This window comes from Mus musculus, chromosome 2, assembly GCF_000001635.26.
Source record: "Mus musculus strain C57BL/6J chromosome 2, GRCm38.p6 C57BL/6J".
NCBI lineage: Eukaryota > Metazoa > Chordata > Mammalia > Rodentia > Muridae > Mus > Mus musculus.
This window is the reverse complement of record NC_000068.7, coordinates 21,910,801-21,934,714: the sequence shown is the minus strand read 5'-3', so window position 1 is coordinate 21,934,714 and position 23,914 is coordinate 21,910,801. Positions and strand designations below refer to the sequence as shown.

The window sequence follows — 23,914 nt, the reverse complement described above, 5'->3', positions numbered from 1 at the left end:
AGAGTAATTGTGGCTTCATAGAATGAATTGGGTAGAGTAGTTTCTGTATCTATTTTGTGGAATAGTTTGAGGAGAGTCGGAATTAGGTCTTCTTTGAAGGTCTGATAGAACTCTGCACTAAACCCATCTGGTCCTGGGCTTTTTTTGGTTGGGAGACTATTAATAACTGCTTCTATTTCTTTAGGTGATATGGGACTGTTTAGATGATCAATTTGATCCTGATTCAACTTTGGTACCTGGTATCTGTCCAGAAATTTGTCCATTTCGTCCAGGTTTTCCAGTTTTGTTGAGTATAGCCTTTTGTAGAAGGATCTGATGGTGTTTTGGATTTCGTCAGGATCTGTTGTTATGTCTCCTTTTTCATTTCGGATTTTGTTAATTAGGACACTTTCGCTTTGCCCTCTAGTGAGTCTGGCTAAGGGTTTATCTATCTTGTTGATTTTCTCAAAAACTAGCTCCTGGTTTGGATGATTCTCTGTATAGTTTTTTTGTTTTGTTTTGTTTTGTTTTGACTTGGTTGATTTCTGTTCTAAGTTTGATTATTTCCTGCTGTCTACTCCTTTTGGGTGTATTTGCTTCCTTTTGTTCTAGAGCTTCTAGGTGTGCTATCAGAATGTTAGTGTATGCTCTCTCTAGTTTCTTTTTGGAGGTACTCAGGGCTATGAGTTTTCCTCTTAGGACTGCTTTCATTGTGTCCCATAAGTTTGGGTATGTTGTGGCTTCATTTTCATTAAACTCTAAAAAGTCTTTAATTTCTTTCTTGACCAAGATATCATTGAGTAGAGTGTTGTTCAGTTTCCACGTGAAAGTTGGCTTTTTATTATGTATGTTGTTATTGAAGATCAGCCTAAGTCCATGATGATCTGATAGTATGCATGGAATAATTTCAATATTTTTGTATCTGTTGAGGCCTGTTTTGTGATCAAGTATATGGTAAATTTTGGAGAAGGTACCATGAGGAGATGAGAAGAAGATATATCCTTTTGTTTTATGATAAAATGTTCTGTAGATATCTGTTTAATCCATTTTTTTTCATAACTTCTGTTATTGTCCATGTGTCTCTGTTTATTTTCTGTTTCCAGGATCTGCCCATTGCTGAGAGTGGGGTGTTGAAGTCTCCCATTATTAATGTGTGGTGCAATGTGTGCTTTGAGCTTTACTAAAATTCCTTTAATGAATGTGGCTGCCCTTGCACTTGGAGCATAGATATTTAGAATTGAGAGTTCATCTTGGTAGATTTTTACCTTTGATGAGTATGAAGTGCTTCTCCTTGTCTTTTTTGATAACTTGGGTTGGAAATAGATTTTATTCGATATTAGAATGGCTACTCCAGCTTGTTTCTTCAGACCATTTGCTTGGAAAATTGTTTTCCAGCCTTTTACTCTGAGATAGTGTCTGTCTTTATCCCTGAGATGGGTTTCCTGTAAGCAGCAAAATGTTGGATACTGTTTGTGTACCCAGTCTGTTAGTCTACGTCTTTTTATTGGGGAATTGAGTCCATTATTGTTAAGAGAAATCAAAGAAAAGTAATTGTTGCTTCCTGTCATTTTTTGTTGTTAAAGTTGGGAATCTGTTCTTGTGGCTGTTTTCTTTTAGTTTTGTTAAAGGATTACTTTCTTGCTTTTTCTAGGGTATAGTTTCTATCTTTGTGTTGGTGTTTTCCCTTTATTATCCTTTGAAGGTCTGGATTCGTGGAAAGATATTGTGTGAATTTGGTTTTGTCATGGAATACTTTGTTTTTCCATCTATGGTAATTGAGAGTTTTGCTGGGTATAGTAGCCTGGGCTGGCATTTGTCTTCTCTTAGTGTCTGTATAACATCTTTCCAGGATCTTCTGGCTTTCATAGTCTCTGGTGAGAAGTCTGGAGTAATTCTAATAGGCCTTCCTTTATATGTTACTTGACATTTTTCCCTTACTGTTTTTAATATTCTCTTTATTTAGTGCATTTGTTGTTCTGATTATTATGTGTCAGGAGGAATTTCTTTTCTGGTCCAGTCTATTTGGAGTTCTGTAGGCTTCTTGTATATTCATGGGCATCTCTTTCTTTAGGTATGGGATGTTTTCTTCTATAATTTTGTTGAAGATATTTGCTGCCCCTTTAAGTTGAAAATCTTCATTGTCATGTACTATTATCCTTAGGTTTGGTCTTCTCATTGTGTCCTGGATTTCCTGAATGTTTTGAGTTAGGATCTTTTTGCATTTTGCATTTTCTTTGATAGTTTTGTTCATATTCCCTATGGAATCTTCTGCACCTGAGATTCTCTCTTCCATTTCTTGTATTCTGTTCCTGATGCTCACATCTATGGTTCCTGATTTCTTTCCTAGGGTTTCTATCTCCAGAGTTGTCTCCCTTTGGGTTTTCTTCATTGGTTCTTCTTCCATTTTTAGATCTTGGATGGTTTTGTTCAATTCCATTGCCTATTTGGTTGTGTTTTCCTGTAATTCTTTAAGGGATTTTTGTGTTTCTTCTACCTGTTTAGCAGTGTTTGCCTGTAGTTCTTTAAGGATTTCTACCTGTTTCACAGTGTTCTCCTGTAATTACTTGAGGGATTTTTGTGTTTCCTCTTTAAGGGCTTCTACTTGTTTAACAGTATTCTCATGTAATTCCTTGAGGGATTTTTGTTCTTCCTCTTTAAGGGCTTCTACCTCTTTATCACTCTTCTCCTGTATTTCTTTACATGAGTTATTAATGACCTTCTTTAAATCTTCTACCACCATCATGAGATATGATTTTTAAATCCGTGTCTTGCTTTTCGGGTGTGCTAGGCTTACCAGGACTCGGTGTGGTAGGTGTACTGGGTTCTAATGATGCCCAGTATTCTTGGTTTCTGTTAGTAAGATTCTTATGTTTGCCTTTTGCCATCTGGAAATCTCTGGTGTTAATGATCAAGCTTTCTCTCATTGGAGCTTGATCCTCCTGTGATTCTGTTAGCCTCTGTCAGCACTCTTGGGAGTCCAACTCTCACCTGAGTTCCAGTGGTCAGAGCACTCTCTACAGGCAAGCTCTCCTCTTGCAGGGCAGGTGTCCAGCAGTCTGGGGCTCTGATCCACCTCTTGAGTTCTGTGGTCAGAACCCTCCCTGTAGGCTGACTCTCCTCTGGCAAGGAATGTGCCCAGGGGTCTGGGTCTGAGGATAAAGGCCTGAGGGGACCCTGACCAAGAAGCTCTGTTGCTCCTATTGCCCACATGCTCTCAGATCATCAGGAGGTCCTGGGTGTGCTAGAGGTCCTGTGGCGTGTAGAGCCCTCTGGTGCCCTAGATGCCCTCAGCCTGGTTCATGGAGAAGATGGCGGAGCTGGCCCCTACCTGAATGGATCCCAGCCTCTGGTCAGGTGGGTTCCGTTGTCCCTTTTCCTGCTGGCACAAGACCCTGCTCGATTCTTTGTAGCTGATGATGTGTTCCACTCACCTGTGATCTCGGGGTCCTGCAGAGTGGAAAGCACTCTGGAGCCCTCAGCAGCCTCCGGTGGGCTCAGAAGGAAGATGGTGGGGGTGACCCTGACCAGAATGCTGGTTTGGTCTTCTTATTGTGTACTGGATTTCCTAGATGTTTTGGGTTAGGATCATTTTGCATTTTGCATTTTCTTTGATTGTTGTGTCCATGTTCTCTATGAAATCTGCATCTGAGATTCTCTCTTCCATCTCTTGTATTCTGTTGCTGATGCTTGCATCTATGGTTCCTGATTTCTTTCCTAGGGTTTCTATCTCCAGAGTTGTCTCCCTTTGGGTTTTCTTCATTGGTTCTACTTCCATTTTTAGATCTTGGATGGTTTTGTTCAATTCCATGACCTGTTTGGTTGCGTTTTTCTGTAATTCTTTAAGGGATTTTTTTGGTGTTTCCTCTTTAAGGACTTCTACATGTTTAGCAGTGTTTTCCTGTAATTCTTTAAGGACTTCTACCTGTTTAGCAGTGTTCTCCTGTATTTCTTTAAGTGAGTTATTATTGCCCTTCTTAAATTCCTCTACCAGCATCATAAGATATGATTTTAAATCTGAATCTTGCTTTTTGGGTGTGTTAGGGTATCCAGAACTCGCTGTGGTGGGCATACTGGGTTTTGATAATGCCAAGTGGTCTTGGTTTCTGTTAATAAGATTCTTTCATTTGCCTTTCACCATCTGGTAATCTCTTGCGTTAATGTTCTAACTTTCTCTGGCTGGAGCTTGTTCCTCCTGTGATTCTCTAGCCTTTGTCAGCCCTCCTGGGAGTCCAACTCTTTCCTGAGTCCCAGTGGTTAGAGCACTCTCTACAGGCAAGCTCTTCTCTTGCAGGGAAGGTGCACAGAGGTCTGGAGCTCAGATCCACCTCCTGAGTCCTGAGGTCAGAGCCCTCCCTGTAGGCTGACTCTCCTCTGGCAGGGAAGGTGCCCAGGAGTCTGGGTCTCAGCTCTGCCTCCTGGCTGAGGATAAAGGCCCAAAGTGATCCTGTCCAAGGAGCTCTGTTGCTTCTGCTGCCCCCATGCTCTCCTGAGTAGACTGGTCTCAGTGATCTCATGATCCTTTGTGTGCTAGGACCTGCCCAGTTTGCACCCAAGATGGCACAGAGCTGGCGCTGACTGGAACAAACCCCAGCAGCTGGTTGGGTGGGATTCCTTTGTCCCTGTTCCTGCTGGCACAAGACCCTCTGTGTTTTTTGGAACAGATGTTGCATTCTACTCACCAGTTATCTCAAGATCCTGGGTGTGCTAGGGCACCTACAGTGTTGAGAGTCTTCTGGGGACCTTGGGACCCTCCACCAAGTTTGTGCCCAAGATCTATTGATTTCCTTTATCTTATCTTTTATGCCTGAGATTCTGTCATCCATCTCCTGTATTTTGTTGGTCATTCTTATATCTGTAGTTTCTCTTCTCTTTCTAAAGTTTTCTATTTCCAAGATTGCATCAATGTCATGTTTTCTTTATTGCTTCTTTTTCATTTTCAGGTCTTAGACAGTTTTATTAATATCCTTCACCGGTTTGATTGTAGTCTCCTGTATTTCTTTATATTTATTTGATTCTTCTTTTAATGCTTCTACCTGTTTGAATGTTTTTTCCTGTATTTCCTTAAGAGATTTATTCATGTTCCCTTTAAAGCTCTATCATCTTTGTAAGATTAAATTTAAAGTCCTCTTCTTGTGCTTCAATTTCATTAGGATATCCAAGATTTGTTTTAGCAGGATAGCTGGGCTCTGGATGTACCATATTGCTCTCGGTCTTGTTGATTTTGTTCTTAGGCTGTTCTTTAGGCACCTGGTTTTCCCTGGTGTTGGCTGGATAATCCTGATAGGAGCAGAACTTTTCAGGAAGGAGAAAGGAGCCCTGAGCCAGACAATGGAGGTCAGAAGACTCTGCTGTCTGTGCCTCAAGCAGACTCCACTGACAAGGGATTGGTAGAACAATGTTCCAAGCTGTTAAATCTTCAGGGTCTTCTCAGGCCTCTTGGAGTAGTAGGAGGCTCTTGGGGTCTTGCTAGGGTCCTCAGGACCAAAACAATGAGGCCAGAGTTAGACAATGGAGCTCATGGAATGCCTGGCAACTCATGTCTGCAGGCTGTGTTGCTGGCAGACTGGAGTGGAAAGGAATTGTTGGAGCAGAATTCCAAACTGTTTAGTCTTAGGGCCTCCTAAGACAGGGAAGCAGGACGTTCTTGGGGTTCTGCAAGACTTCTCAGGATTGAAGAGCAAGAGCAGAGTTAGACAATGGAGCTTAGAGGATCAAGCACAACTCACCTTTGCAGGCTGTGCCCTAGGCAGACTCAATTAGGATGGCGAGAAGATCAGACTGGGATGGAATTGGTGGGGTAGGGTTTCAAGCTAGTTAGTTTTGGGGACCCAAAGGTTTCCATGGGAAAGCAAGATGCTCTTGGGTTTCCACAAGGTCCTCCGGACTGAAGAAGAAGCCCAGAGCTTGACAACGGGCCCCTTTCATACTTGAGAAAAATATTGCATAATTTATTTGTCAGTTTTATAACTATCTTTAAGTAATTTTATTACACACACGCACACACACACACACACACACACACACACACACATATATGTATATGTTTACATATGAAAGTTGTAAACTGTTTCCCATTACCTGATGGTTTCTCTTTTGCTTTTGCTTTTTATTAATTCACTCACTTTTTCTGCAGTACTGACTCTACTGGATTTCCAGAGGTAGTATGAGTAGGTCCAGATGCTCAAATCCTGTGGTAAGATATTACCGTTCCTTACTGTCAGCTTCTTCTAAGCACTCTTTTCCTTGGATTTTTACAGCCTACAGCTCCAGGCTGAGGAGCAACCTGCAGAAGGAGATTGTTTCTCATCCAATAGATAAGAGGAAGTTCTACTCCCAAAGTGTCTTGACCTAATTCATATTCACCTCCCATGACAGAAGTGAAGTTGAGAGATATTTGGATCCAAATCTACCCTGAGCTGTATGAAAAATGCAGGCAGATACTCTCCTAAGGAAGACTTGGCTGTGATACTAAAGAATGTGGGGTGGGCAGTGCTCTGGCACCACTCCCACTGTCTGACTGTCTTTCTGTCTGTCTGTCTTCCCCTGCTGGCACTTGGGATGGACCTCTTGGCCTCGGGCATGTCATTGAGCTGTGTCCCCAGCCTTTCCACTTACACTTTTATTTCTTGGGTTTTATTTTATTTTATTTTAACAGCACCTGGATTTCTTGAGTATAATCTGACTGTGCTAACTAGCTCCCAGTTTTTTTCCTGTTCTGATAGCATCTCTAAACAAAGTTAATGCTTTACGTTGCTTTATAATCACTGCTTATAGACCAGGTAGTTACAATGTAATCAGTAACTGTATTTACTGAATCAAGCTAAAAAGAAAAAAAAAAAAAAAAAAAACTCTTTTAAAAGTATTTAATAGTATTGGCCACCAGGTGTCCTCCCAGTTCCAGGAAATGTCTATACATCCCCAGACATTTTCCACTTTATTTGATTTGCTTTGAGAATGTTAACCAGATAATGTTTAATGAGATCTTTGTTCCAAATCTGGTTTTAAAATGTTATACCCTTAAGAAATAAGATATTAAATGTTCAGAGTAGCAGACCTTCAAACTAGACTTACAGGGATATTTCCACATGTTAAATGTTCTAGCACCCTTTAAGCTCTGACTATCTCTGAATTGTGGGAGTCCTTGAGGCCACCTTGAGTTCTTAAGTTGTTAGAAATGCTAACACTGCAATGTGGCAATTATACACTATTATTCTCTTTAAAGGCTAACTGTGAAGAGTTCTTTTTTTTTAAAGTATGCTTTGTTAATGTTAATGTTTGTTCCTGCAAGACCAAAAAGATGTACTTATATCTGTTATAAAATATGTGATCAGAAGAACGATGAATCTAGAATGGAATTTGGAAGACCCTTTCCCCTCAGCTTTTCCACACACACCTAAATTGAAGTTTCTTGTAGGCATCAACAACTGGTTCTCTCACAGGTATTGAATAGACACTTAAATCATCACAGGTGGTCCAAAATACATAGACATCTCTTAGTGTCCCTGGAAGACTGGTTCTATACCCTCTCAACCTTGCAGCTACCCATACCTGAAGATGTTCAAGTCCTTTACAAAAGGGATGTACTACTTTAATATAATCTATGTATAACATCCTACCTTAAGTCACCTCTAGATTACTTATAATATCTATGAGAGGCCAACATTAAGTTGATATAATAAAGACTATTCCCTGGGTATGACCAACCCACAGATATAAGGAAGCATGGTTCTTTGACCTAATAACAATGGCAACAAACTATGCAAATGTGATAAAGCTATAGTTGAGCCTGTAGGAATCATAAAGAAGGTATTAGTATCATGTCTTAGAGAGGTGGGACTCTCGACTGAATTCAACTCCCACTCCTGTTAGCTCCCTCCCAGTTGCAGGTGTTATGGGTATAAAAAGAAGAAAACTGAGTGGGAATGTGACTCAGTGAGGTGGCTTTCATAAGTCATGATCCATGCTGATGTGGGACATTGGGATCATCCATTCCCCTATAAGTAACACTAAAGTTTCTATACTAAATTGACTGGTTCAGGTGTTTAGACTTGGATGCAATCCTTTTTTTGGTCTGGAAACTTGGCTGGGATGAATAGACATTTCTTTATACCTCATGATCAATAACTCACTGTAATGTAAACAGTTGTTATATGTTATTTCTTTTTAGGAAATAGCATTAAGAAATCGATCTGTCCACATCCTGCACAGGTGTGTCACACGGTACAACCTGTTCTTCTTGGATACTTGTTTTCTTGTGATTGGTTGAATCTAGGAAATACAGGAACCAGGGGATTCAGAGGTAGGGTATTCTTTGTTATTTCTTGTTCTTTTTAAGCAGTTTGAAAAACAACCCTTGAAACTGATGAATGCTTAAGACAGAGGAGCAAACACAATACTCTGGAAGACCTGGGATGATTGTTGATTTTATGTATACAACATTTCTCTTATTTGAAGGCTAGAGAGATGCCTCAGTGGCTAAGAACATGGCAGCTCTTGGAGAGGACTCCGTTCAATTCCCAGCAGCCACATGGGGGCTCACAATCACTGTAACTCCAGTTCCAAGAGATCTGATGTCTTTTTGTAGTCTTCACAGGCCCTCCATGAATACCGCACAAAGACACACCTAAAGACAACCACAAACACACAAATATGTAAGTAAATAAGTAAATAAGTCTTCAAAGAGGCTTCCTTTTTACTTGACTTAGTTTTACATTTTTCTTTTTATTGAAAATACATCCATTTCTCATATGATATACCATGAGAAAAGAAAAATCATATCAAAGTTGGACAAGCAAACCCAACAGAAGTAAAATTTCCCAAGTGCAGGAATGAGAGTCAGAGACCCACCTATTCCTACACTCAGGAGTCCCATAAAAATACTAAGCTGAAAGCTACAATATATATGCAGAGGACCTGGTGCAGACCAGTGCAGGGCCTGTGCCTGCTGCTTCAGACTCTGTGAGTTCCTATGAGCCTGCTTCATTGATTCAGAGGAACTTGTTCTCCATCCCTATACTCTGCAGATCCTCTTACATAGTGTTCCTGAGCTTGGGGGAGAGAGATTTGATGGAGACATGCCATTTAGAGCTGTGCATTCCAAGAACTCTCTTTCTTTCTGCATAATGTCTGATGATGTGTCTTGTTTTTTCCTGTCTCTTGCAGAAGGAAGCTTCTTCTTTTTTTAAAAAAAATATTTTTTATTAGGTATTTTCCTCATTTATGTTTCCAATGCTATCCCAAAAGTCTCCCATACCCTCCCTCTTACTCCTCTACCCACCCACTCCCACTTTTTGGCCCTGGCGTTCCCCTGTACTGGGGCATATAAAGTTTGCAAGTCCAATGGGCCTCTCTTTCCAGTGATCTAGGCCATCTTTTGATACATACGCAGCTAGAGTCAAGAGCTCTGGGGTACTGGTTAGTTCATAATGTTGTTCCATCTATAGGGTTGTGGATCCCTTTAGCGTTATGATGACTGAATACGGCACTGCTCTGTGAGTATATGGGAATATTCTTAGGAGTCATTTTATTAATAGTTTTTCTTTAGACCAATAGTGTTTGGTTTTACCCTAGGTCTCTGGTCTATCTAGTCTCTGGCTCTTGGTCAGCCACGCAGTGTTGGGTATGGATTCCATCTTGTGGACTGGGCCATAAGTCAGTCAGACATTGTTTGGCTCTTCCCACAAGTCTGTACCACTGTTACTCTAGCCCATCTATAAGGCAGAACAGGTTGTAGGTCAAAGGTTTCGTATCTGGGTTGGTGTTCATGTTTCTCCTTTGGTAGCCTGCAGAGTACCTTCTTGCACCAAAGACACTGACTAGAATGTGGGGGTGAAGCTCCATGTAGGCACTAGCTCAACTTCTCCACATTCAATGTTCAATGAGTTCTGTATGTGCTGTCCTCAGTAATGAGGCCTCAGTGTCAGTTTTCAGAGAGCAACTCATTATCTTAACAACAGTCTAGTTTGTTTGGAGATTTCCCCTGCCCCTCCCCCCCAAAAAAATCAATTGAATACTACTGGAAACCTCATGTGGTGACAAGAGTTAGACAGTTGGGACTCTGCATTCCTCATTATTAGGAGATCTTATTAGGACTGCCTTCAAATGTTTTAGGAAATTTACATTGCATTAGGTTTCCATATTGTCTCTCAGATGCCCCTCAATAGCATCTGTCTCTCCCTGAATCCTCTCCCGAAACCCAGTCTTTCCTCCCTGTCCACATCTGATCATCCCTTTCTGTCCCCACCTGCCCCAGTCCACCTCCAACATCTATTCTATTTCTCAACACTAGGACGAGCCATAGAAGGAACTCAAATGGCTGGGAACTACTTAAAGAAATGTTCAACATTCTTAGCCATTATGAAAATGTAATCTACTCTTCAAAATCAAATGTCCTTCAAGATTTTATCTTACACCTGTCAGAATGGCTAAGCTCAATAACACAAGTGACATGCAGTTAAGGATGCAGAATAAGGGGAACAATCTTCCTTTGCTGGTGGGAATGCAAATGTGTACAGCCACTATCAAAGTCAATAGGGTGATTCTTCAGAAAATTGGGAATTGATCTACCTCAAGATCCAAGTATACTACTCTTAAGCATATACCAAAAGGACTCTTCAACCTACCACAGAATGCTTGATCAACCATGTTCATTATAACTTTCTTCATAAGAGCCGAAAATTGGAAACCATCTAGATGTCCCTCAACAGGAGAATGGATAAAGAAAATGTGAATCATCTAACTATGGAGCATAACTCAGATCTTTAAAAAAGACAACAGAAAATTTGCAGACAAATGAATGGAACTAAAAAAAAAAAAAAAAAAAAAAAAAAAAAAAAAAAAACATCCTAAGCAAGGTAACCCAGATCCAGAAAGATGGCATGTACTCACTTATATGTGGATATTAGCCATTAAATAAATGATAACCAACTTACAATTTATAGACCCAGAGAGATTAGATATAGAGGAAGGGACTTAGTCTTTTAAAAGTTGCTTTTGATTTAATTTATATATATTTTTTTCTTATCATTTGTTTGTGAAACAGGGACATAGTGTGTAGCTCTGGCTGTCCTGGAATTCTCTACGTAGTCCAGGCTGGTCTTGTACTCACAAAGATCCTCCTGCACCTGCTTACCAAGTGCTGGAATTTAAGGCATGTGTCTCCATGCCTGGCTTGATTTTTAAATTGTCAACAAAGAAAGTAAACATTTATGTTGATTAATCTTGAATTTCTCTTTTTAAATGAATGAAGTATGGAGTTAAATGTCGATACTAATTTTTAAAATCCACCAGTTGGCAGTGTGATGAGTGAATGCACATTACCCATCAAATTTATATATTGAGTTCTCAATCTTGACTGCTTCAGAAAGTAACTTAATTTGAAAACAGGTTTGTCCTGTTAGGTTCCCCCCTCCTCAACTTGACACATGCTAGAGTTATCGGAAAATCTCACCTAGGAAATTATCTCTGTGGGGCAATGGGCTATGCAAAGACAATCTGGTCTCCAGTCGAGCTGAGGTGTGGAACCCTGGTACCCGATGGTGATAATACCCGCCTACATGGGACAGAACGAGTTCCCTCATGTCTACTGGATTCAAGGCTCCTGTCAAAGTTACCGCCCTCCACAGCCCCCACAGGAGAAGCTGTGGCTCGTAGTCACATAGACTTCAGACCTTCAGGCTAGACTCCTCCCAGTTACCTAGCAACACCAAGATAACAGCCCACCATAAGAGGGGCTGTTTGGCCCCACCTCACTCTCTCCTCGTTTTCTCTTACTCTCTCTCCCTCTCACTCTCTTTTTCTTACTCTCTAGCCTTTCTTCTCTCTCTCTTTTTCCCCCTTCTTTCTTCTTGGCCATGGTTCCATTCCTACAGATTTTAACTCCAGCTCCCAGCAGAGGTGCCTACTAACTATTCTGGACTGGTAATAGTAAATAAGCAGAAACTAAAAGATAATGTGTATGCTACACATACACACAGAGAGACATACACACAGCTGTGCATGCACTTACACACACACAGACACAGACACACAGGAGCCCACACACATACATAAATGTGAACACACAGACACAGATACACACATGCGTATGCCCAGACACACACACACACACACACACACACACACACACACACACACACGCACACCACACACAAACACATACACACACAAATATAGGTGATCAGTAATTAGCCTTAGCTAACATATTTTACAGTAGAAGTAATTGTTGTAAGATATTTTAAAAATCATTTACTGAAGTCTGGACCTGGGCCTGGGGTCTTGAGCTCTTAGTATTATTATCTGATTGATCTTCCACATATAATTAATTATAATTAATATGTAGATGATAGTTGTTAATGAAACAGGTTATTGATTCTCTCAGGCTACTTATTTTTACAGTAGTCAGAATCTTCTGGAAGCTGAGCTTCATCCATTGTATTATATTAATTATAAGAGCTGTAGAAGATGTGACAGAATTTGGAATGCATGACTATGGGGCCCTTCAGTGCTCTGAGCACTGGGGTATTCTTAAGGGACCATATGTGCTACTCTCTGAAATTAGGGCACAGCCCTAATATGTGGGAGGTGTGACAATGGCTCTGATATGATGTCTATATCTTAATTCTAGAGCCTGTGGAAACTTATTTTTCGTGGTAAAGGGAATTTTGCAGAGTGAGTTAGTATAAGGAACTTGAGAGGGATTCAGTCCTGGTCATTTGGGTAGGGCTAGTATGGTCAGAAGCATCCCTATAAGAGGAAGAGAGGGGCAGAAGTGCTAGTGTGAGAAGATGTGACAGGTGACGGAGGCAGTGAATAGAATGATGAGACTGTGAACCAATGAATACAGCCAGCTAGGTGGCCTCAACATCTTCCCCAGTGACTCCAGAAGGAATTCAGTGCTATGAACAATTTGACTCAACCCCATAAAGAAATGTAAGACAAACTTGTATCATTTTATATGATTCTGTAACCGATACCTATATCTCAAATTGTGGACTTCTAAACTCAGAGTTAGGCCAGAGCCCAAAACCTCAGGCATCCTCTGCAATCAGCCGTGGACCCTGAGCCCACTTAGCCTAACTCATGTGCTCTGCAAGGGGCTTTTACTTTCCATTTGGGGAATGAGTGTAAGGAGCATGAGATTAATGTGATCTAATTGTCTGATCTTTCATGTCATCTAATTAATCAAACCAGAGCAGACTGGCCTGTGATCTACTTGATCTGATTATGAGACTTAATTGATTGATTAATTTAGAAAACTAATTCATAATGATCCACTAATGGCTTCCACAGTGCACAAATGAATTGCCTCATTAGGAAAATATTTTCTAAGCCTTTTCCTTTTCTTTCCTCTTTCAAAACTTTGGGTTGGAAGTTTAGAAAAAGACAGCCAGAAATCTTGCTGTTTTGATTTTGGGTACTGGAGAATGGAAAGTAACCTTTCAACTTAGTGTTGGGAAGATGCAGTCAGGAGAGGAAAGACGATCGAGTTCCCACTGGTTAGCAGCGGAGCAAACAGCTGAGTCAGGATGACCAGGCCCGAGCTCTGTGAGTTCTGAAGATTCCTATTTGAAGTGTCTCCTGGGATAGAAGTGTATAAGCATTGTGTGCATGAGTTGATGGGCTGTGCATATGCAGCAAGCATTCTGCCTGAAGTGGCCTGACACATAGGGGTCTGCCTAAGTAAGTGCTGTAAGACCATGACTGCCTGTTCTGGGATGCTTATCCTATCCTGGGACACCAGTTGCTGACCTCTGAGCATGTGGCTGAAGATGACTCAGTGTCTGATGCAGAGAATGCAGGCAGCACATGCTAATGAGGTGGTAGTAATGGTGCTGGTCCCATAAGTCAATGAAGCAAAGGCTTCCTGACTGATGTCATGTGGTTCACTGACAGCCCTTTCTTCTCCCTTTTCTTTTCTCTTTCTTTGTTATCATTTTCTTTCACTATTTCCTTATCTCTTTCAAGAAAATTGTTAACTTTCAAAGTATTTCAGGTTTAGGTGTTGGGGTGATGGGGCAGACCTGTAATTCTAGTACTTGGAAAGCTAAGGAAGGAGGATCCTGAGTTCTAGGCCAGACTGGGTCTAGAGTGAGACTGTCACAAACAAACAAACAAACAAACAAAAATGTATTTTAGATTTAAAATATGCCAAGTACCCATGATCCTCAGAGGATCTTTACAATAAAGGGTTTTCAACAAAGTTTTCTTGGAGTTAGTCACAAGGCTAGACTGTCTGAAATGAAACTTTGCAAAGGCCTTCCTAGATTGTTCTTGGTGTATAAATGGAATTTCAGGAAATTCTATTCCCTAATGTAACCTTCCTTAAATGTATCTGTGATGTAAGAGTATCAGCCATCACAATATGTAGGCCCTGGCTTCCAATGGCATACCACCATGATGCTGCCCAATTGCTTCAATCCAGTTCATCAGAGACATAGTTATCTCACCTATTTCTAGAATGACCAGCTTTCCAGAAGTCTCTCCCTGGTGTCTGTAGGCCAGCCTGGCTGCCCAGGTTATGGCTTTCTCAGTACAGTCTTCACAGACCTTACAGAATTAAAAAGATTCAAGGATCACAGCATCTTTGTAAAACCCTAGTCCATGTGTCTGCATGACTCTTTTTAGAATCTATCTGCAATAGATAAATGGTACTGGTTTGGTCAGCAACTCAGTCACTGAGATAAGTAATTGCTGTAGATATAGAGAAAGCTGTACTGGAAATGTGAATGATTTGTATTCAGTAGTGATTATAACTAGTTTACCAAGCATTTTCTTTTCACTATGTTCAAAACCTTTACAAGTAAAGCCAGACCCCAGTGTCTATGTGCTCTGCATCTATGAATCTACTCAAATATTAAACAAAATTTAAATAAAATTGCATTTCTAGTTTGTATGTGCAGATTTCTTATCACTATTCCCTAAACAATATTGTAGTGTATCTACTTATGTGGCATTTCCATTATATTGACTATTATAAGCAGTTGTGGAGGTGATTTAAAGCCTGTGTGTAAATGTTCACATCTTATATTCAAATACAATGCCATCTATGTAAGGTACTTGGGCACCCATGCATTTGCATATCATAGGAGGATCATGGGAGAATCTCTCACAGATAACGAGGGACACTGTATCAACTTACATGATGAGGAAACTGAAACTTGAGGGTTGGTGACCTGCCTCCTGCTTCTTAGAGATGTGAGTGATAAGCCTGGAATTAAGTACACAACCAGAGAGATCCTAAGAACACATACTCCCAACAGTCCAAAACATGGAAACCCACACAAATGACTCTATTAGATACCTATTTCTGTTTAACTGAGACTCCCGGAATGTGCTGGCTTGAGATGACAATTTATTTTCTGTGGATTGAGGTTCCAGCTGTAGCTCAGCCGGAGCCTCTGGCTTTTGTTCCCTCATTAGAGAGAAGTGAAGCCACCAGCAGAAAAACTGGGTCATCCTGAGGCAAAACTGGGATCAGAGCCTCTCTTCAATTCTTGTCATGTGGGTACTATCATAGCTGCCTGACTGTCCTCATGGAGTGGCAGTCAGGGATTCTAGTGACAGGGTATTGGGAGACACAAAATTTAAAACCCACTTTTTAGTTGCACCTCATTGTAAAAGTGGCATCCCATCATTGTTGCTGTATTTTTGTCTTCTGAAGCAAACTGGTGAGGCCAGGCTGTGTTGAAGGAAGAGGGGGATTCACTGAGAGTGCCGAAGAGGCTGCCTGTCTCAGAACGTTTGGAAATTGGAAAAATCAAAATGTGCAACAGAGGTAAGCTTCAAGTCTAAATTGTCAGAGCCATTTCCCCCACATTTACCTGTGGAAATGCTTGTTTTGTTTCATGAATGAAAATAAGCTTAAGTTTACACCTTTATTAAAACCTAGAGAAAGAACTGCCTTTGCTCGGGTGTCTTTAAATGCCCCTACTGTGTTGGGGAATTGCTCCACTAGTTGTGACAAGGACCCCTTCTTCCTGAAGATGAAGCAATAACAAAGGGCATTGCTCTCTCTCTCTAGTCTCTCCCAAGCGGTCCATCTTTCTGGCAGCTGCTGCCCCTTACAGTTCAGCAGCCCCTCACGCCCCTGCCATTTTCCACAGTGCAACACTGAAGCTAGGTCAGGCTGCTCTTTCATTAAAATTCCCCACAAATACAGCACTGTCGATTCCAAAACGGTTTTCCAGGCCTGGTCAGTCAGTAAGAAAGCCCGAAGAGCCTTGGAGGTTGCCATGGCAACCGCCAACCCAGAAAGGCAAGGAGGACAAGCAGGCTAAATTGGCTGCCTGGGGAAGCGGGCGGGGGTGTCCAGTTTTGGAGCCAGGAGCCAGACTGGGATGCTTCCTGCATACAGAATAGCCTGGAGGAACAGGGAAGTGGGTGTCTTTGAAAGCAGGTCAGAGGGGGAAGCCAGAAGGGACCAGTGTCTGCAGCTAGTCCATGCGTTCCCAGGGTATTAGAATCAGGGCTGGCTCTCTGTGCTCCAACCTCCGCCACCCCACCTCAACCGCCATATCTTCGGCATGTGCCATTCATGTAACACCTCATATAAGCAATTCCTCCCAACAAGGACACGAAACAGGAGATGGTGTAAGTGGCATGCACTCCGCTTTCCTCTGAGAAGAGAAGAGCGGTGTTTTCTAGAGTCCACTGCTCCACTGTCTTGCGCTTTCTCTCTTTGCCGCTCCCTCCACTCTTCCATCCCTCACCCTCCCACCCCTCCTCACCCCCTGCCTTTGCTCTTTCTCCATTTAATGTAATCTAAATAATTTTTCTTTCTTAAAAGATGTCTGCTGCCACCTGCTGGAAAATCTTATTCTTTGCAGATAAAATTGCAAACAACTGAGCTGAGAAAACAAGATACTGTAGAAAGTACCTACAGCATTTTGCTCCAACTCATTAGCTACTAAATACAAGGTTATTTGTTGTGTTCTGTTTCCACTCCTAGGCCCTCAGTGTTTTGGTGATGTCTTCAGACCTCCTGGAGATAGAGAGATCCTAAAATCCATGCGTCGGGTCGGTGGGCGGGTGGGGGGGGGGGGAAGATGCAGATGCCTCCTTGTCTTTCAGAATCTCCCAAATTGACTGAACATTACTCTTGCGTCCTCACGTTCTAACAGCCTCTCCCCCATCTCCTTCATCCACATTTTGTTCTGTCAAGGAAGGTCATTACAACCCACATTTATTTTATAAAGAATGCCAATTTGTTTCGCCTCTTGTTGGAATAGAGTCTTTTTACAGTCACTTAAAAATAGAAATCCAATATTATAATTTTGATATGCCAACTTCACAACCTAATCACTACATTTAGAACTAAAAGTTCCTCCAACTGTCACCTAAGGAAAAGGTCACCATACAAAGTGGCAAATTTCAAAAGAAAAATAGCCCACTACCGAACAGTTTTTATGTGCATACAAACCTCAGGTCATGTATTGTACACGACACCAAACTCCGATAGCTTTGAATGGTTTATTTCACATGAATTTCCTTCGCCTAATAAAACAGGTATTCCTTGCTAGCTGAGGGGGGTAGAGGGGGGTGGGAATTGGGGGAGTAAGAATGAGGGGGTAGAGGGGAAGGACAGCTTTTAACGCTGCAGCATGATGATTTAGATTTAGCCTTGTTCACCCACAATCTTTGCTCCAAGAACTATCTGGGTGCTTGCTGAGATCCATGACAGAGCCATGTTATCCTAGAACATGGTCTAGTTCAGTACTACGGTGAGAACAGTCCAAGAAATCCACAGATCCAGGGAGGATGAGGAAGTTCAAGATGAGATTTTTTTTTGTGTGAGTATTGGATGCTGCAAGAATTCCAGATTTTTTTTTTTCTCTTGCTTGGATCTGTTCCTTTGGATTCGATCAGTTGGTTGCTCACCAATAACTGGGACTCCTTAGAGACGCCTATGGTAGAGTACCAAGTGTCCTTCAAATCCAGCCCCCAGCAATATTTCCCAGAGGTGAAGCTTTGTGACCTTCAGGAAGTGTCAGGTATCATTTTAAAATGTGGGCCATCAGATGAGGGTTGCCCCTGCTGCCAACCTGAGGTTGGCACCAGCTAGAACCTTGGGTCATTCCATGCTACTGTTTTTTTGTTTGCTTGTTTGTTTGTTTTGAAGGTCTGTGGTTGGGACTCAGATTGGTTTTCTAATCCCTTCCCATGATGATCTGAAAAGTAGTCTCAATGGGAGGAAGCCTCCACATATATCAAGCCAGTCCATATCTCTGAGATTGCTTCTTCATACTAATGAAGGGATTTGTTTCCACCAGTGTCTCCATGCTGTTTGACTTACTTCACTATTGCATGGCAAACCACATGCTACCTCGGTGGCATGAGTCAGTAACAATACACAGTGTCTCACCAGTAGCTCTTCCTTTCCCGTGATTGGCTGGAGTTATGGAATGTCTAGGAGGTTCAAAATGACCTAACTGAGTGAGAGACCTGCTGGCTGCTGGCTGGGAGCTTAGCTGGGCTGGGTTGACAGGGTCTACCACTCCATTCAGGGAGACATTGTCATGCCTCTGTAGGGCTTCCTCTCAACAGGGAAGAAGGGAATGAAAAGAAAATGGCAGGATCAGGTAGCTACTACACATGTGCATTTATCCCAAGTCCTTTGTGTTTTCCTCAGGTCTACATGATGAGAACTGAAACATTAAAGCTGGATTAACTGAACACAACTTTTTTGATTGTAGTGGGTGGAGATGATAGAGCCCTGAGATTTAAATAATCTAGGTGATATTTCAAATCAGGACACCTTGTTTATTTACTTGTTTATTTCTGAATGCTATATACTGTCAGAGATGTGAAAGATCCACAATGTGAGGACTTCCCCATGTTCTGACTCAGGAGAGGCGACACCCCAAATCACTCACGAGAAATGGTCTTGATGCAAATTGCAAGAGGTTTATTCAGGAAAGATCAGTACACTGGGGACGACTCGTATCCCGCAAAGGGGTAGAGGAGTCGACCACGAACCCAAGGGGTCAGGAAAACAAAGGACGAGACACACAGACAAACAAGACCAGTGCACTGGGGATGACTTGTATCCCACGCAGGGGTAGAGGAGTCCACAATAAGCTCAAGGGGTAAGAGGCTTATATAGACACACAAACCACAAACACCCGGCATTGGGCAATAAAGGCAAAACTGCAAACACCTGGCAAAAAACACAAACACCTGACATCCTGGAACAATGGTGCTATTTTGGACACAGGTCTAGGGGCTTAAATAATCTTTTACTCTCTGTCAGGATCTTTTAGATGAAGCACATGAAACAACTGAGTCCATGACTCAGGAAGAAGCAAAGCCTTCTCTGGCATTGCTCCAATGGGAGTTCAAGTCTTATGGGAGTACGACTTCGGTGAATAGATTTGAAAATCTTATTTTGTTCCTGTGTAGTATTTGGCCCTTGATCTAAGCCTCTCAGTTCTCTGAAATTATGTCTGCTGCTGAACACATCATAGCTGGTGTTGTAGTATATAGCCCTGACACACACAAGCAGAGGGTTTTCATTAACTCTGTCCTTGCTTAGCCTAGTCTTGGTAATTGTTTTCTTCATGATCTATCAAAGGCAAAGCTGAAGAATTTAGAATCTGTACGTGTCTTCTTAGAGAAGGGGAGGATAAATCAAACGTTTTGGCTTCTTCAGTTCAGTGACTATCATCCTACATAATTCATGAAATACAGTAAGGGAGTAAGAAAGTCCCATAGAGCCTTTGTTGATTGGGCATTTCTCATGCCTCACCTCCCACCGCAGTTTATACAGTATAGGCTATAAGTTCACAGGATGAGATATCAGCTTGCTTTGTGTCACTATAACAAAATACCTGAGAGAATTAAGTTATAGAGAAAAGGTTTATTGTGGATCTTGGTTTTGGAAGCTTAGTCTAAGATCAAGTGTTGACACTGTTTTGAGTCTCTGACTGAAGAGGCACATCACAACAGGGCAAGGGGCTTGTCATGTGAACCAGGGAAAAAAGGGCAACTCAGGATTTCATGCAATGCTTGCTGAGGGCATCCCACCAATGTTTTTTAGAACTGCTAGTAAATTCTGCCTCCTAAGACTGCCACCTTCCAATTGCACCATGCTGTGAACAAAGCTTTTCACACATAGACTTACGGGAAAACCATACGAAGACCCTAGCAAGTGGCATTAAGCCCCATCTACCCTATTCTATTGCCTCTTGGGATGAAGAACAAGTATACAAATATGCAAAGAACAAAAGGCTGAACTACATGTAGATAAGATCACCATAATTTAAATTTGACAAAACAATGGACATAGGTGGGCTTGCCTAAATTTAAAGCCCAGGACATTTGTAAGAAAGACAATATCCTTTGGAACATTGGGGAGTAAACCTGTGTGGCTGAGGACCAGCCTTGGGGGAGGGGAAAGTCTCAGTCAACCATAGCAGCTCTGCATTTCTGGAGCCCCTTTCCACTTGCAACAGCCAGCCTGCCATTGTGAACACCAAACCTAGGCCAAGGCTGGATTCTATCTGGCTGGAGCCTGCTTTGCTACACCTGTGTCTTATCTTGGGCAGTGTCTCTGGGTGGAGGTGTTTGACCACTCCAGCTCTATTACCCACTAGGTATAGATGATTGTTACTGTTTGACACAGGCACTGAACCAGTCTCTAGGCCTCACCTAGGAAGATGAACTTTGACTTAGGAGCTCACCTGTCTTAGCTTACTTTTCATATGGCTCCACTGCCCCACTTGCCCAATATCTTAGGTCTACTATTGCTGTGATGAAATCTATGGCCAGAAGCAACATGACAAGGAAATGATTTAACTGTATTTCGCATTCACATCATGTCTCATCAGTGAAGGAAGTCAGGACAGGAACTCAACCAGGACAGGAACTTGGAGGCAGGGGCTGATGTAGAGGTCATTGAGAGATGCTGCTTACTGGCTTGCTTTTCATGGCTTGCTCAGTCCACTTACTCCTAGAACCCAGGACCACCTGCCTAGGGTCGTACCACCCACAGTGGGCTGGGCCCTCCCCCTCAATCACTAATTAAGAAAGTGCCCTGATCTTATGGAGGCATTTTGTCTATTGAGGTTCCTCCCTCTGAAATCACTCTAACCTGTGTCAAGTTGACTTAAACTAGTCACTACACTGAAGTGGAAATTTCTGGTTTCTTTGGAAAGTTAGTTATGTCAAATGGTATTATGCTGGGGCACACAGGTAAAAGATGTCTTACTAAAGCAGACACATGAAAGGACACAGGATGAAGGAGTATAAATATGACTCCATAGAGAGTGGGAGATGAGCACTGAGCATTGGTTTGATTTGTTCCACCTCGCTATTCTTTGCTAATGACACACAAGTATTGGTTGGCTTTACATAGCACTGTTGAACTCAACTTGTGATAGCACAGACAATAAGAGAAATTTGCCCAAAACTTCTTGTGAGGATCCTGCAGCAGCCTGCTGCTTCAGTGGTCTTATCTCAGGCTAGTTAGCAAGCCTAGTGGTTTCCTCAGGATTGAACTACAGTTGCTTGTCCATGTCTGGTGTTTGCCTGCCAAGAAAACTGGACTGTAGCTGTTGGTTCATTCCTGGTGTCTGCTTTCCAAAGGGACTAGAGTATAGTTGCCAGTTCCTGTATGTGTCTGTTTGCCTAGAGGACTGGTCTGCAGCTGCTGAGTTATATTTAGTGTTTGCTATGGGGCAAACTGCTAAGAAACATTGAACTCACCCCCAAAGAACTATTGCTGAGCAGGTCTACTTACCTCATATCCTTCCACTCCCTCTGCTATGTAGTGGGCTAGAGGAGAGGTTGAAGGTAGATTGCAAACAAATTATGCCTGCACTACTCTAGGTTTTCTTTAAACACAATCTATAGAAAAACAAACTCACATTTATTTATATTTATTTAAGAATTTATTTCTAGGTTCCAAGTCTATTTGCTTCAGAGAAACCTGACCTCAGGCAGCAGCCATCCAGAGTGTCTGGGAGGCAAGTCCCTAACAAGATGGGTGAGGCAGGTTATCACAGCTCAGGGACTCTAATGAGCTTTTCAGATATTTTCATCTCTTACCCAGGGCCAATATTTTGACTCTGTGAGTACCAAACCATTTTCTCGATGTAATTCCTTGTGGGTTAAAATGGTGTCCTGCATCTGGTCAGCCACAGGGCTAGGGCTGCTCGTGGAGGTGGGACATGGGAATTTTGACTACTCGTTCCCCATGCTGGGACGCTGCTCAGGTGATGGGGAAGCACAGCCTGAGGTCCCCAGGGAACTGCCAGAGTTCTGCTCATGGGTCCCCAGGCTGCATGGTGGCCAGGGATGGCAGGTTCTCAGGCTCTTGGACACCACAGATGCAGCTGGATACTGCGGAAGAGCTGAGGATGGAGTGTGGGTCAACGAGCAGGCTCTAGTCTGGGGCTGAAGAGAAAAGATGGAGGAGGAGAGCCCCAGACAGGGACGAACAAGTCCTTGTTTTGCTCCAGTGGGTGGCTTGGCTTGGTGGAGATCATGGATGATAGCGTGGGATATTAGATGAGGCTCTTTAGAGGAAAACCTGTTCCATTGTGCCCCACAGCAGTCTGAATAAGACAAGGCTGCCCATGGTTTTAAGGCATTCATTGTCATGGTGGAGAGTTGTGGTGAGTGAAACTGTACCCCACTTTCTCAGGGTGGGCCTGAGGCTAAATACTTTTTGCAGGGAGGAATGTCTGGGAAGGAGAGCTTAATTGCCTATGCAGTCAGTCCAGGCCTTTAGCTGCCTCATTAAAATGGAGGTCTGTCTTGAAGCTAAGAGATCTGTGGTCATCCTCCTCCTGTGGAGGGGCTTGGGGCATTGCCCGACATAATTGATGGCCACAGAATTATGGAGAGCTGAGGCTTCTTATCAGGAGCCTGGTGTCTAGGAGTATGGCAAACGTCTTCCCTTCCTTGCCAAGTTATCTGCTGGGTCTCTGGGGTTTAAGCCTAGCTCAACGAGAAAGCAGGCTGCCTTTCACGGTCCTATAATTCCTCTTTTCATGAGCTTTCCTACAGGGAGAAAAGGCAAAAATAAATAATTCAAGTTCATTTTAGTAGACTTTTCCACTAACTTTACTTTTGGAGTTCTGTATATTCATAGAACCAGTGTCTCTGATTCTATGAATATATCTGTTCCTAAGAGACAGAGTATCCCTGAGTCCATGACACACACATGTGCACACACACACACACAAAGGAACACACATGTCAATACACGCTTGCATGCACAACTACACAGATTTATGCACATACAGGCAGATGTGTGCAATTATGTACACAAACCCATGTACACAAGCACATATGTGTGCTCATACAGACACTCCAGGAAAGAGGCATCATATGCTATGATTTGTTTGTTTGTTTGTTTGTTTTGTTTATTGTTTGTTTGTTTTTGGTGTTTTTGAGACAGGGTTTCTCTGTGTAGCCCCGGCTGTCCTGGAAGTCACTCTGAAGACCAGGATGGCCTCGAACTTAGAAATCCGCCTGCCTCTGCCTCCCGAGTGCTGGGATTAAAGGCGTGTGCCACCACTGCCATATGCCATGTTTTGATGGGTATCTATGGCTGGCCCATTGTTTGCTATGTAGCTCAGGTTGGTTGGAACTCATGATGTCCTCTCTCCTCTTCCAAAGAGATGGAATTATAGCATTAAAGTCTGACAGGCTGGGGCAGTTTAGAAGTGCACCAGGTGTTACAGGAGAGGCCTAGTTTAAAGCCCCTTCATAGCTTCTCTCCAGAGGCATCCTCGTCCTTACCACTACTTTGAAAGACCATCTCCTCCAAATCTCATGTTGAAATTTAATTTTCATGTAACATGATTAAAATGTAGACATTTAAGAGATAATTGGACCAGGAGGGCCTGATGCTCATGGATGGGACTGATCTTTATAAAATAGTTGGGGTTTTGTCTTCTCTTCCCATCTCTCATTTATTGCTTTCAGCCAT

General features: G+C 42.3%; 1 long non-coding RNA gene across 1 annotated transcript in view; it reads left to right on the top strand.

Moving 5' to 3' along the window:
* The window catches only part of Gm39767, an 85,335-nt gene that overhangs the window by 29,453 nt on the left and 31,968 nt on the right, over positions 1-23,914 (top strand). The window contains exons 3-4 of the long non-coding RNA XR_866004.1: positions 8,147-8,278; positions 15,641-15,754. This is a non-coding gene — a long non-coding RNA (predicted gene, 39767). The remainder of the gene's footprint in view (positions 1-8,146; positions 8,279-15,640; positions 15,755-23,914) is intronic.